Here is a 16016-nt window from a genome sequence, read left to right as displayed (position 1 = left end):
GTTATCAAGAGCATTGATGGTGCAAATTGCCTTTAACGGCACATTGTTTGCAACGTTCATTATTGGAGTCTGCGTTACTGTCTTTCTCATAGTGATACTGATGCTCTTTTGTGCTGTAATATAAAAAAGGTCACGGGTCTGCTTCCTTGTTTTGCTTCTGGCCAACAAGGTTTTGGTTCCTTGATCTTTATTGATAAGGTAATTACTGCTCCAAAGATTAACAAATCTGCAGCATGCGATAAGGTTCTGGATCTAATGACACTCGCAGATTTGTGAAGCTAATTAACTTTCTGGGAGTTACTTCAGAAAAGTACTGTGGTGCAGTGATCGGATCAGACTGTAATTCAGAGACCACACTGAAAAATTAAAAATTGAAGGATACAAACAAACAATTGTGCAGTTTACTGGTATTTTGGTATATTTTTTTCAGGCTTTCAAGGACATTTTCATAAATTGTATTTTGTTTATGTTGATAAATCTTTTATATGATTAACTGTTCTAAAGTTTGGAGTCGATTTTTAATGTTTTTGAAAGAAGTCTCTTCTGCTCACCAAGGCTGTGTTGGTTTCATTAAAAATACAGTAAAAAAGAACTGTTTTCTGTTTTAATATACTTAGTATGTCATTTATTCCTGTGATGCAAAGCTGAATTTTCAGCATCATCAATACTCCAGTCTTCAGTGTCACATGATCCTTCAGAAAGCATTCTAATATGCTGATATGCTGCTCAAGAAACATTTTGTATCATTATCAATGTTGAAAACAGTTGCACTGCTTATTATTGTGATTCTTTGATGAATAGAAAGTTCAAAAGAACAGCATTTATTTGAAATAGAAATCTTTCGTAACAGGGCTTCGCATTAACTTTTTTTGCTCTCCAGCCACTGTGGCAAGTGGTTACTAGCCACTCAGCATTTTCACTGGCCACAATTTTGACAATGGTGCCATGGGGAAAAATTGCCATATAGATATTTTTTATATTATCTCATAATTTGGCAGCTGGTTTCACTTTAAGACCTGATGCGTGGATCTATTATACTGTTACACATGCATTTTCTTCCTCAACTGTTTACGTTCACTTAAAACATAACTGACTAATAGTGGCATTTTGACATTATTTTGTGTGTATTTGACTGTTTAAGCACAATAAGCAGTGAAAAAGAACTCAATTTAGTACTGAGAGGCAGCTTTATGTGCCGCACTTTGGGTGTGAGAACAAAATCTGCTGGAATGAGTAAAATTGTGCACAATACACATAAATCCCACACTGAAATTTAATCTGGAGCAAATGAAACAAAAGAGTGAAGGGAGGCGGGTTTGTGTGTCAACTCGCTTTCGGAGAGATGAGAGAGAGAAGCGTTTCAGATATTTCAGTATGGATATGTATCGAAGAATCTATGTTTTTGATAACACTACATTGCATTTAGTTTATTATTTCAAAGGCTTTTTTTAAAAGACTACAATTGAAAAATGTATATATTAATATATAAAATTCAACCCACCAAAGTGGTTAGTAGAAGTGACTGCTTCACACGCCTCTGCTGAAATCCAAGCCCTGATTATAAATGACTTCAGTGACATTTTTGATCAGTTTAGTGCATCCTTACTGAATAACAGTATTAATTTCTTTGGTTTAATTTCTCAGTAAAATCTTACTGGGACCAAATGTGTGAATGATGCTGTTTGCTTATACATTGCTGAAAATATTTGAAATTATATACTGTAATTGTTGAAAATTTTGATCTGTTCTACATCCACACATTATCAGAATCTAAAATGTTTTTTTGTCAACTAAAATGATATGCCCTTTTAGCCAGAGAGACATGATGAAATTATTTTAAAATATACTTTTATCCAAATACTAAAAAAAAAAAAAAAGCATGATTATGTAAGCTTTTATTAAATCAGAAAAACTGCACTTTGACTAGTTTTTATTACCAGAATCTTTTTTTTTTTTTTTTTAAACAGGTCTAAAATTTCTAGCCAGGATACACTGAACCTCACATGCATGTGCTCGACATACTCAATCGAGTCCTGACACATCCTCCTCTGGCTATTTTACATTTTATTTGGGTATTAAGGCAGATGAAATATGCTAACTGGACTAAGACTCCCTCCCTATTGGGATGCGTCTCCACCCACTACTGTGTTTAATGGGCTAGCTCTCTGACACACTGTTAACCGCCCTGCATAATGTCACACCTGCGGGCATAACAGAAGCGTAGACTTACTCCATTATTGCTGGCAGGTGGAATACCATATCTGCAGGAATTTGTTAGAGCTGTGGGTTAACGCTTGACTTCACGGCCTGATGTGAACGAGATTGAAACACGTTTCAAGGTTAGCTTTAAAGAATAATGATGAGTCAAGTTTAGACTGAAAAATTTAAGAGATATGGAGTGTGAGGAGATATTAAACGGCACATCGTGCACTTTTGTTCTTTATTACTTTTGAGACTAATATGCATCAGAGTAGGTTGTATCATATAAAGATGATATCAGTGTCAGAAGCGGTGAAATGTTTAAGAAATGTTGCTGGAACATCAGTGGATAGTATGTAACTGACATTTATGCACTCAGTTTGATGAGTCTGTTACATTTATTCGATATGTCACTCTATAGACTATCACAACGGATCATAATCCATGTGATTCCCTTTAATCTCCAGTTGCCTTTAGCATAAAACTCTTTGTAGCTGAGTTAGATTTGAATCACAAAGCTGTGACCCCTGACTTCTTGCATAGCATCTTTAGTTGAACTATGGTATTTACAGTAAGTACAGTTCACTTGTACACTTTCACTGTACATTATCCCTTTTCTACAATATATATATATATATATATATATATATATATATATATATATTGTAGAAAAGGGATAATGTACAGTGAAAGTCTCTTTGAAACTGCCCTATTATGTGCTTGACAGTTATACTGTTTTAAAATCATTAATACACCATAAAACGCCATAGTTGCAGTTAATGTTACTATAGCAAAACCAGGGTAAAGTTTTTCAAGGAAACCCAACCTTTAATTAGAAAAGGCATTGTCTGGTCTTTATGTAGGTTTGAGTTAGCTGAACTGAACCTGAAAAATACATTTTTGTGCCCTGATTTGAGCTAAATGAGTAATGTTTATCATATAATTTTGTCTTGTTTTATTTGTGATTTGACATTTGGGATGGACTGTTCTCTTCAAAAACAGTTTTGGAGATTTCACTCTTTTTTTCATGTAGATTTGCATCGCTAAGGGCTTTAAGAAAATGGCTGCCAAATGGAATGCCTTGCTTTAAAAAAGGACTTTGTACCCATAAGGCACTGCTCTCACATTGCTGCTCCTTATTAACTAGCTCTCAAGCTGAGCTAAAAGAGAACATTAGGCTAATTTATGAAAATGGTTGGCTTGCTTTCCTCCCCCCTAAATCTATTTCAGTCCCGTTCAAAATCCTATTCTCACTTGATTTATGTATATTTACATTTTGATGAATTACTTCATTATTTTGCTCATAATGTTCCAAAATGTGACACTTTTCACCTTGACCTTAATTGCTACAGTACGGACAATTTTAATACGTGGATCTATTAACTCACCTTTACCCTACTGATAATTTCACCTATGCTCATATTCTACAAGTCTTTGTGCGTAGATCAATCAAAATATCCCTGTGGCTTATAATAATTCTTTTCGGGTTGAATGGTGTTGGTCATGGGACTCATGCCATGTGTAATGATATGCAGGGATGTTGAAGCTGTGTTCCAGCAGTGATGAATAACTCCAATCTATGAAACTCATGAAATATTTAGTAGAATGACACACACTGACCTCCGCTGGTCGAGTTAATTCCGAGCGTAAAGTGGCCGCAGCAGCGTAATGAATGTGTCTCTCTGTGAGATCGGCCGTCTGCTGCTCTGGCATCCTGCCAGCAGTTAAAACACACCTAAATGAAAGGAGTAGCCACCCGTTTGTGCCCACAACATTTGATGAAGTGCACTAAAAACACACATCTGATATTAAACATACAAGTCCAAAATCAACTATTCTATTAAAATATTATATAATGTGATGATGGTGTATTTTTAAAGGGTTAGTTCACCCAAAAATGAAAATTATGTCGTCAATCACTCACCCTCATGTCGTTCCAAACCCGTAAGACCTCCGTTCATCTTCAGAACACAGTTTAAGATATTTTAGATTTAGTCTGAGAGCTTTCTGTCCCTCCATTGAAAATGTATGTACGGTATACTGTCCATGTCCAGAAAGGTAATAAAAACATCATCAAAGTAGTCAATGTGACATCAGTGGGTTAGTTACAATTTTTTGAAGCATCGAAAATACATTTTGGTCCAAAAATAACAAAAACTACGACTTTATTTAGCATTGTCTTCTTTTCCGGAATCATTAACTCTGGAAGAGAAGTGTGTATGCATGGATGTGTGCATGTCGTGGATGTCCTAATCGCCAAAAACAACCACGGCGACGTAAAAGTGCATTTCCAACGCCGACAGATGAAAGGATTCAATGGAATCAATTCAATGGAAAGGATTCCGGAAGAGAATACAATGCTGAATAAAGTCATAGTTTTTGTTATTTTTGGACCAAAATGTATTTTCGATGCTTCAAAAACTTCTAACTAACCCACTGATGTCACATGGACTACTTTGATGATGTTTTTATTACCTTTCTGGACATGGACAGTATACCGTACATACATTTTCAATGGAGGGACAGAAAGCTCTCGGACTAAATCTAAAATATCTTAAACTGTGTTGCGAAGATGAACGGAGGTCTTACGGGTTTGGAACGACATGAGGGTAAGTCATTAATGACATAATTTTCATTTTTGGGTGAAGTAACCCTTTAAATATTTAAAAATGTTATGAAGGAGTATTTATTTTGTACCATATATATGGAAGGATTTTTGGTGGTGTAAACATAATTTATTCCGAAGCAATATTTTCAGTGTTCGGCTTTTACATACTTAAATCTGCATATTTTTTATATTTACCCCAGGACGTTATTTACCTCTATAAAGGCATTTTTTAAAACCGTATTAAATGTATGCGTCATCTTTGCGTCATGTTTCCACTACTAAATAAAACAATTAAAAAGGTAATTGTGACTTTTTATCTCACAATTCTGACTTTTTTCGTGCAATTTTGAGTTTGCATCTCACAATTCTGACTTTTTTTGTCAGATATGAACTCACAATTCTGAGAAAAAAAAAATATTTTTCTCTAACAATTGGACATTATAACACGCAATTGTGAGTTTATATCTCGCAATTATGACTATAACTCACTATTCTGACTTTGTATCACATGATTCTGACTTTATAATTCGCAATTCTGACTTTATATCACAAAGAGACAGGCAGCACAACCTTGTTACCAGAAATAATACACTATCCATTTTCAATCACTGTTTGCACTGAATGTAATAAAATCACAATCATTCTGGCATTCTACACTTGTGGACTGTTCCTCACACAAAGCTTTTGCATGGCTTCATTTTCAGCTCTTAAGGCATTGTCTGTCAGAAATTTACTTTTGCCAAATGGAAAATGCTCTCATTTTCGCAGAATGGTATGGTCTTTTCAGTCTCTCATTCACTGTCTCACTGGCTTTCTTATGTCTTTTATTCTCTTCTCCTAGTGCTGTGATAGCCTACAAGCCCGCTGATCACTTCCCCAATCCATTGAAGAAAGGAGAATTAAGAAAGAACACTAACAAAAGGAAGCATTGTGTCTGAGATTCCCCTGTGGCTTTCAACATCAGGCTGGATTCCATTATATGGAGTATATCCTTTCCTTACTTTTAGACACCCTGTTGCAGACATATTGAACTGTCAGCCAATATCAAGAATAGATTTCTTGCTAAGATAGAGCCGATAATCAATTCTCATTTGGGATGCTGAATCACTCAGCAGGACTGGGCTGTTTCAGCATTGGATAAAAGCTCCCCTCTCTCTGCCATGGGTGAAGACCTCCTCAGTTTTAGATCATACCCCAGTGCACCTATCTAAATGAGTGCCATAACTCAAATAGAAGGGAATGCATTTGGACTGGAAACAAGCTATGAAGCTATGTGGCTATTTTTAGCATAGCCTATGTTTTTTTCCTATGCACATAAAAAGCTCTCGAAAGGGCTACCAGACAATTAATTAGCATCCAGGCTGTGCGACCTCTCGGAGTTTATTCATTCCTATTACAGCTGTAATTGTATTGGATAGATAACTGCTGATATAACCTAATAGCCTTTAGCAATTGCGAGGAATAACAACTGGTAATGCAGTGAGGTAATTGACAAAGCTTTATGGATCAGCCAGGGGTCACGTGTTAATCCTAATTGCAAGATTCTGCCTCTTGGAGCAATTTGCATGCGTTCAAATATTCATCGAACTGGATTTATGCATAAGCATGCTAACAATTACCTGAGTGCTATGTGAGAGATGCTAGATATGAGAAACTACACAGAATGGGATTATGTGGTTCACTGACAGCTTGATTAAAAAAGGTCATCAAATGTGGCCAGAATTATTTTAATTGGCAAAGAATGAATGTTCAAACGCTGAGATTCCTTCTAAAATGTGAGGATGCAAAAAAGAGAGATTGAGGTCAGCTTGCTTCATCATTATTAAAATACTTAGAATTTTGTATTAAAATACCACTAAATGCTTTTTAATAACTTTCTTACAGGCCCTAAAGAGACTATATTAGAGTTTTAAAAACAAGTGGCTGGAAACTCTTCATAGTTAAGAACACTCATAGCCGTGTGATATGGCTGTATGTCAGCATGGCTGTGATTCGGCCGTAGGCATGACCATATCACATGGCTACAAGTGTGATATTGTGTTTATACAACAGTTCAATGGCACAAGTATGTAAATAAATAAGAACAATGGAGTGTCTTTAAAAACGCTCTTTTGTGCAGAACTACTTCTTTACGCCACGGATTCAAAATCTCGAGCTGACAGTTTAACAGTTGTGACCAAGCCTCCGTTACTAATTCTAAATCGTCACTTTATAACTAGTAACAAAGGAACATTGAGTCGCTTCATTGAAGCTTATTGTATTATGTAGAATAGAGTATTATGGTATTATGAGAGAGAGAGATCAACTAAACTAGTGTATTACCTGCATCTGATGTAAAATAATATTTATTGAACAATACTATTTAAAAGAGCAACAATATCCATTATAAAAGACAATAGCAAATAAACACAAGCAAACAATTCAGTCAAACATACAAAATCAGTGCTCTAGTACAGGATTTAAGTTAAATATAACCTAAATATAAAGTTTTGAAACGTATGTTCCCTTAACTCAAAATCGATTTGTTCTGGATCAAGTAATAAATTAAAAAGACCAAAGATTGCCGTGTGATATACACCAAATTAATTATATCTCATGTTTAACCACTATCTACATAAGAGCCAGCAACAAATTCCTGAAGGTCTGGCCTAGATGAAGCTGTTCTTTGCAAGTACATGAGCGGTGAATGACCGCTGACGGCCTGGAGCTCGCATCTACGAAAGTGGCTAAGTGGCTATATTTATATACGAGTAACGTATTTGAGGTCTAAACTATATTATTGTCTATATATACAAACCCGATTCCAAAAAGGTTGAGACACTGTACAAATTGTGAATAAAAAAGGAATGCAATAATTTACAAATCTCATAAACTTATATTTTATTCACAATAGAATATAGATAACATATCAAATGTTGAAAGTGAGACATTTTGAAATGTCATGCCATATATTGGATCATTTTGGATTTCATGAGAGCAACACATTCCAAAAAAGTTGGGACAGGTAGCAATAAGAGGCCGGAAAAGTTAAATGTACATATAAGAAACAGCTGGAGGACCAATTTGCAACTTATTAAGTCAATTGGCAACATGATTGGGTATAAAAAGAGCCTCTCAGAGTGGCAGTGTCTCTCAGAAGTCAAGATGGGCAGAGGATCACCAATTCCCCCAATGGTGTGGCGAAAAATAGTGGAGCAATATCAGAAAGGAGTTTCTCAGAGAAAAATTGCAAAGAGTTTGAAGTTATCATCATCTACAGTGCATAATATCATCCAAAGATTCAGAGAATCTGGAACAATCTCTGTGCGTAAGGGTCAAGGCCGGAAAACCATACTGGTTTTCGGGCCCTTAGACGGCACTGCATCACATACATGAATGCTACTGTAATGGAAATCACAACATGGGCTCAGGAATACTTCCAGAAAACATTGTCGGTGAACACAATCCACCGTGCCATTCGCCGTTGCCGGCTAAAACTCTATAGGTCAAAAAAGAAGCCATATCTAAACATGATCCAGAAGCGCAGGTGTTTTCTCTGGGCCAAGGCTCATTTAAAATGGACTGTGGCAAAGTGGAAAACTGTTCTGTGGTCAGACGAATCAAAATTTGAAGTTCTTTTTGGAAGACTGGGACCCTGTCATCCGGACTAAAGAGGACAAGGACAACCCAAGTTGGTCAGTTCAGAAGTCTGCATCTCTGATGGTATGGGGTTGCATGAGTGCGTGTGGCATGGACAGCTTACACATCTGGAAAGGCACCATCAATGCTGAAAGGTATATCCAAGTTCTAGAACAACATATGCTCCCATCCAGACGTCGTCTCTTTCAGGGAAGACCTTGCATTTTCCAACATGACAATGCCAGACCACATACTGCATCAATTACAACATCATGGCTGCGTAGAAGAAGGATCCGGAAATGGTCAGCCTGCAGTCCAGATCTTTCACCCAAAACATTTGGCACATCGTAAAGAGTAAGATGCAACAAAGAAGTTGAGCAACTAGAAGCCTGTATTAGACAAGAATGGGACAACATTCCTATTCTTAAACTTGAGCAACTTGTCTCCTCAGTCCCCAGATGTTTGCAGACTGTTATAAAAAGAAGAGGGGATGCCACACAGTGGTAAACATGGCCTTGTCCCAACTTTTTTGAGATGTGTTGATGCCATGAAATTTAAAATCAACTTATTTTTCCCTTAAAATTATACATTTTCTCAGTTTAAACATTTGATATGTCATCTATGTTGTATTCTGAATAAAATATTGAAATTTGAAACTTCCACATCATTGCATTCTGTTTTTATTCACAATTTGTACAGTGTCCCAACTTTTTTTGGAATCGAGTTATATATATATTACTATTATTATTATTATTATTATTATTATTATTAGTAATATATATATATATATATATATATATATATATATATATATATATATATATATATATATATATATATATATATACTAATAATAATAATAATAATAATATATATATATATATATATATATATATATATATATATATATTATTATTATTATTTTTTTTTTTTTTTTTTTATACATTCATATATTTGTATAATTGAACATAATTGAACCATTAAAAAAAATAATTAATAAATAATCTGTATAGAACAAGTAAAGTAGTCTGTTATATTCTGCAGCATTGCACTGTACCTCAGATCTTGGAATCCTTGTCAAGAAAAAAAAAAGACAAAATGCTGCAATAATTTGGTTGACTATGTAATTACCAAAATTGATAATCCTCAGAGGTGTGATAAAATGCACAGGTATTAGTGAGGATTCCGTAATGAGAAGTTATGAAAGGAAGTATGTTGAGATGGACTTTCTTCCACTTTAGGCATAAACACCCTGATTTTCATGAGTTTTCTGAGGTGCTCTGACACTCTTACAGCTGCGTTCTCTGCGGTCCAAATGAGAGGATTACCTCACGATTGCAATAATCCCCTTGCTACAATGGGACACCTGCCCGGCGTTACCAAAACACATCCTGCCAGATACGCCAGACACAACCCTGAACAATCACTCTTTTGAAGAGCTGTCATAATCTTTTCCAAGTTAGCCGGCATGAGAGAACTTGTCCGTTTGAGCGTCAATTTTTGCAGTTACTGATTGCCTATAAATAACGTGTTGTGTATGACTGTATTGGTGAGTTAAAGGCTGTGTCTTTTCCATGGACGCTGTGGTGTTGTTGTTGTTAGCATTGTTAGCATGCTCAGTCACATGGTGAAAGGATCAGCTTTATCTCAAAACATTTGTTCGAATGTCTTTGCCAGGCAAATTTGTGGTTGCCAGAGCTTGACAAACTACTGGCCGAAGCCCGGGAATTAGAGTGCAAGTCTGATAGCTTTGGTCCAGCGGTTGCAGGGCTGTGCAGAGACTGTCAGAAAAGAGCAGTCATGCAGCCTTATTGTCAAAGCAGTAGTAGTAGATAGCATGAACTCTTGTTTGCACATTGTTGTTCATGTAAGACAATTTGGCTTTTCATTTTAAGAAGATTAAGAAAAGAAACTGATATGCAATGGGAAATTAAGTGAGCATAAAAGTCTCCTGTTGCCTGATTAATTTGAACCCTACAACACTTAAAAAATAAAGGTTCTTTATTGGTATCTTTGGTTCCATGAAGAATCTTTAAAGGGAACTGAACTGCGTTGTTTTATTGTTTTATAATGTTTCCTGGGGTGCACTTATAATGTTAGTATGCTTTTTACATCAAAAATTGTCATAATTTAGAAATGAAAGGCATTTTTCCTACCCTGATTTTAGCCTTCTTATTTGAACTCTCTGTTTTAAGGTGCGTGTCTGCTGAGAGACTTCAGTGTAAACGCCCACTGCTGTGATTGGCTGACATCTTTCCCTATGAAATAAATATTACTTTCTTGAAAACTTTTAGCACGTTTTTACTATTACAGCTCTCAAGGTTAACTAATCATGAAAAGTGTTGCATTACATTTATATCTACGGCGTTATATTCAGATCGTGGCATGAAAGGTTGCATTGATGAACACTGTAGTCGATCACAGGCATGTTCATGAAAGCAGTGATCTCGTCATAACAACTCAATTTCTGCACGTTAACGAATGCTTTCATCATAACTAACAGTGTAAACGCAATGTAACTAAGAGATTTGTTGAATAAAACGGGAGTTTTGGCGTGACTCCCGAACTCAGTCACTGATAAACTTGCGCTGTTTGATTGACAGCTCCAGCGATTGTAAAGGGAGCGTTCCTTGATCGCTTTCTACATATAATTAATCACCGTTTAAATAACAGATTATTTGTATCCTACTAAAAAAAAAAACAAAGTTAAGTTGACGTTTAGTCACTGGTTTGATTTACTGACACACAGACAAAGAACATCTGACTGTACATGAATCATTACATATCAGATCAGGCATTAGAATTAACTCAGTTACTTACATGTTGTTGCATTACAGTCAAGTCCATATCGTAAAATTTTGTTTGCAAAACCTGTGCCGAAAGGTGATTTATTTACCAAAGAATCCACAGTGAAATGTACCGAATACAAATAAATAAAGCTCAACTGAGACATTCACATTGTTGAAAATAAATAACCTTACTCCTAGCATTAGGATCCTTTGAAAGGTAATGTTATTTTTGTCCTGTATCGCTCTTCTCTCTTCATCATCTCACTAACATGCCAGTGGGTGGGGCTAACGTTGCAATGATGAAGGAAACGTTGGTTTCTTCTTCTATAGGCACATTCCATGATCAGTCGTTCGATGGGCCTGGTGTCAATAAAAGCTTTTATTAGACTAACAAAGAAGTTTTCAGTTCTGAAACTTACAGGAAATTCTTATAGTATGATAACCTCTTATATATCAAAAGCTTAAGGAAAAGTTGATTTCTTTCTTTCCATTGCAAAAAAGGTTCTCCATAGTGGGAAAAAAAGGTTCTTTAGATTATTAATGTATTTCACACTAGGAAAAAAAAAGTGGCTATTTTAAGAACTGTTCAATTAAATGTTCTTTAGGGAACCCAAAATGGTTCATCAATGGCATCACTGCAAAAACGCCCTTTCTTTTTGAGAGTGAAGGTACAAAAGTGTGAGGCCAATATCTTAGTCACTTTAGCATGCAACATTTGGCATGCAATTTTCATTTTCTCTTTAATGCACAAAAAGGCCCCTAAAAGATAACAAGTGTCAATCATATTAGCTAGGCATTTTGTGTGTTTGTAGTGCATCATGGGATGATTTTTAAACAGTATTGAAAGAATTCCCATAAATAAAATATCACTAATATTTTCTCTGAATTAATAATTTAGCTCATTTATCATGATAAAAAATCTTTACAGTCCAAATATTATTGCAAAGCTAAATTAGTTATCCTCCTCTGTAATTCTCTGTAAAGAATCTGTCTCTCTCTGCATCTGAGTCAAACTAGACAGTGTCAGCTTGGGCAACTAGTCTAACTAATGGAAACTTCAAAGTATTGCTTCCGTTTCCTCATGCTGACTCATCCCGTCTCTTACAGGGCCTGTTATCCATGCGCTATATGACAACCAGACTGTTCTGCAATTCATGAGGATGAGGATTTGATTTCACTTTTTAGCTTAGCCTGCACATGTGCTTGACACATCACATTTATTTATTTTATTTTATGAACAAATATTTTTGTCTTTTCCCATTAACATTCTGTCTGTGGAACACTTGCCCCAATTGACCGTTTGCAAAAACCCATCCCGTTAGTTACCGTTGCTACGTCCGACATGTCATGCCGCTCTCACACCACACATCATGTTCTCACGCAGTGAAAAGTACGTCACGGAGCAAAGAGGACACTGACAACGCGTCAACAGACAAGACAGAGCAGGTTACTTTTGAAAAGTCTCAAATTTCAAATTTTGTAATTTTTAAAGAAATTTAAACAATAAATACCATTTTGTGTCTCTTTAATGTGTCGTGACAGATCGCTGTAGCTCCTCAGCTCAAGCGGATCGTGAACCGATCATCTCTTTCTTCTAGTTAATTTAGAGCATCAAATAAACATGAATGAACATCAGAAGGAATATTGTTTCAACCGCGGAAGGACGTCAGTACACACCATTTTTCAAGTTCAAGTTCACCGACATTAATCTACTAATTCCCCTGACTGTTCTGTCTTACAAAATGGCGGATTCGGCATTATGATTGGTTAGATCGCCTGTCAATCAAAGTTACCAGGTAGTTGCTAGTGTGTTCTGGGATTTGAATTACAGTTCAAAAGTTTAAAGTCAGTAAGATTTTTGTTTTTTAAGGAATTTAAACTTATTCAGAAAAGATACATTAAAATGATCAAAAGTGACTTTTATAGTGTTACAAAATATGTTTTATTTCAAACAGATGCTGTTCTTTTGAACTTTCTAATCATTAAAGAATCCTGAAAAAAGGTTTTCCTCAAAAATATGAAGCAGCACAACTGTTTTCATCATTGATAATAATAAGAAATATTTATTGAGCAGCAAATCAGCATATTAGAATGATTTCTGAAGGATCATGTGACTCTGAAGACTGGAGTAATGATGCTGAAAATTCAGCTTTGCATCACAGGAATAAATTATATATAAAATATAGTAAGATAGAAAACAGTTATTTTAAATAGTAACAATATTTGAAAATAGTACTGTTTGTTTGTTTGGTTTTTTTAACTGTATTTTTGATCTAATAAATGCAGCCTTGGTGAGCATATATGTATGTATGTATATATATATATATATATATATATATATATATATATATATATATATATATATATATATATATATATATATATATATATATACACATTTAAAAATCGTATTGACCCCACGCTTTTGTAGTGTTTGTAATATGTTAATATTGTTTCCACTTGTTTTATGCACATTATTTATGTTTTTTTTTTTTTTTTACATTTTTTTTTTCTTATAAAAACATCCTTTTCTTTTTTTTTTTTTTTTTTTTTTTTTTTTTGCTGTGTGATCTGAGCAATTAAACATTTCCAAGGTTAACTTTAATTATTGGAATGGTTTTAATCATGATGTGTAGTTCCAGCAGATTTGGAGATTACTCCAGAAATCCAGACCAAACCAAAAGCTGAAGCTCAATACTTTTGATCATCCTTCCATAGCTTGACCTTTAGCATGTGGTCTCTAGAAGTTCATCCACCACTAGATCTGCCTCCATGATCCAACCTCTAAATTCACTGAGCTGGATCATCTAGCTGATCTTCTGCCAGATGGGCTAATGGAAGCCCTGGATGTGATCAGTAATGCTGGTAAATGACTGCTCCTCTGGGCCTGGCGGCCTAATGCCTTGGCTTTAGTTTCTGCACTCTGTCCACTCCAGCACTGTGGACGGCTTTCTGATGCTGCTATATCCGTGAGAGAAGACTTAGATATGTCACACAAAACACACAACCCCCAGTTTGTGGTAAATATCAAGAATGAATAGCGAATCCCTCCCTAGAAATTCCCTTGTAATTTTGCAGCCGTAATCTCATGACTGCAGGGCTGGAATGCTTGGTCAAACACGATATATAGAGGCAGTTGGGCAATACGTTTGTGGCTTATATTGTAAGAGACGATTCAAGGCTGGTTATTATATTGATGGCTATAGATTAGATAAGATACAGGATGTGAAAATGGCTTCAGTGTCAGAGTAGAAGGTGGCAAGAGTCATGCGAACCGCTTGAAGCTATTCACTACAGTCATGAAAAAAGAGTGAGTGAGCAATAAAATATTGAGTGGATACTTAAAAGTATTTAAGTATTAATCTAAGTTGTTGTTGTTGCTTTCCTGATAACTGTTATTTTATTATCATGCAGATTCTATTATAGTTTTTATTCATATTTTGAATTAGATTGTATATTTGCCATTTTCATTTGAATTTCAGTTAAAATTTTAGCAATTTTGTTGTTTTTTGTAAATGTTATTTTTTCGATTTTCTTTTAAGTGTAGTTTTTACTAATTTTACTTTTTTTTCTTTTTTTTTTTTACTATTTTATTATCTCAGTTTTAGTTTTAAGGGTTTTTTTAGTATATCAAGTTAAATTAAATGAACCATTATTTATTTATTTTATTTTATTTATAAAAATGTTTATGATTTTAGTTTGAGTTTCAGTTATAAAAGTAACCCTGTCAGGTATTTTGCTGAAATCTAATGTTTATGCTGACATGAGAGCAAGTAAATCATTTTGGTGAACTGTTCCTTTAATGTTCAAGGTCATATATGTTGAATTTTCATTTTTTGTCCACTAAAAGTACATAATCTTAATGTTTAGAAGCATGGACGATTGTCATTCTGGTACACAACAATACAATATATTATAATTATAATACTATGTAATATATTATAATAAATATTTTACAATATTATTTTTTCTATTACATTATGTACAGTGTGTCTACTCTAAGCTCTACAACATTTAAAATAATAACAGTTTTTTTTCTTTTCTTTTTTTCTATTGTTTCATGCATTTTCAGGGGTCAAAAATTCTTGTCAAATTAAACATGACTCATTGTGTTTTTTGTTGCATGTTAATAGTGAATGATACTTGAAGGCAGACAGAGTTACAAGTGGGCCGGGTAATTACCTTGTTAAGCAGTGTTTGAATCCCCATGTTAAGAGACAAAAGGCTGTTTTTATGTTTACCAAATGAGCAAACCCCACGTGGGCTGAGGCGCATATTTTTTTACTTTAATTGTAATTCCAACCTAATGGTAATTAAGGCCTTTATGAGCAGGTTTTGAAGAATGAATTGTGATTGTAAATCGTGGGATATCTATGGATAATTTAGCATTAATTTAAAAGGGAAAAATGTTTTATAAATGATATAATTGTGTTAAATGCTATCTCTATTTAATTAGCATAGGCCTACACAATCATTCCAAACATTTAGGGTCAGTAAGATTTTGAAATAAATCAATGCTTATTCAGCAAGAATGTTTCAGTTGACCAAAAGTGAGAGTAAAGACATTTATAATGTTACAAAAAAACAAAAAAACAAAAAAAAAAAACTCATGGTTTCCCCAAATGTGCTATAATTTAATCAAAAGTTAAGCTGCGCTTGTATGTTGGGCACAATTAAAATGAGTCAGAAGGCTAGTAGGGGTGTGCCGGAAGCCGAATACCATATTCGGAAATGCATGTATAATGACTTCAAAACAAATAACAGATAACGAATAATTCTGAAAAAGCTGAAACAGTCACTCT

This window comes from Megalobrama amblycephala, linkage group LG7 (assembly GCF_018812025.1).
Source record: "Megalobrama amblycephala isolate DHTTF-2021 linkage group LG7, ASM1881202v1, whole genome shotgun sequence".
NCBI lineage: Eukaryota > Metazoa > Chordata > Actinopteri > Cypriniformes > Xenocyprididae > Megalobrama > Megalobrama amblycephala.
Note: the sequence above shows the minus strand (reverse complement) of the source record.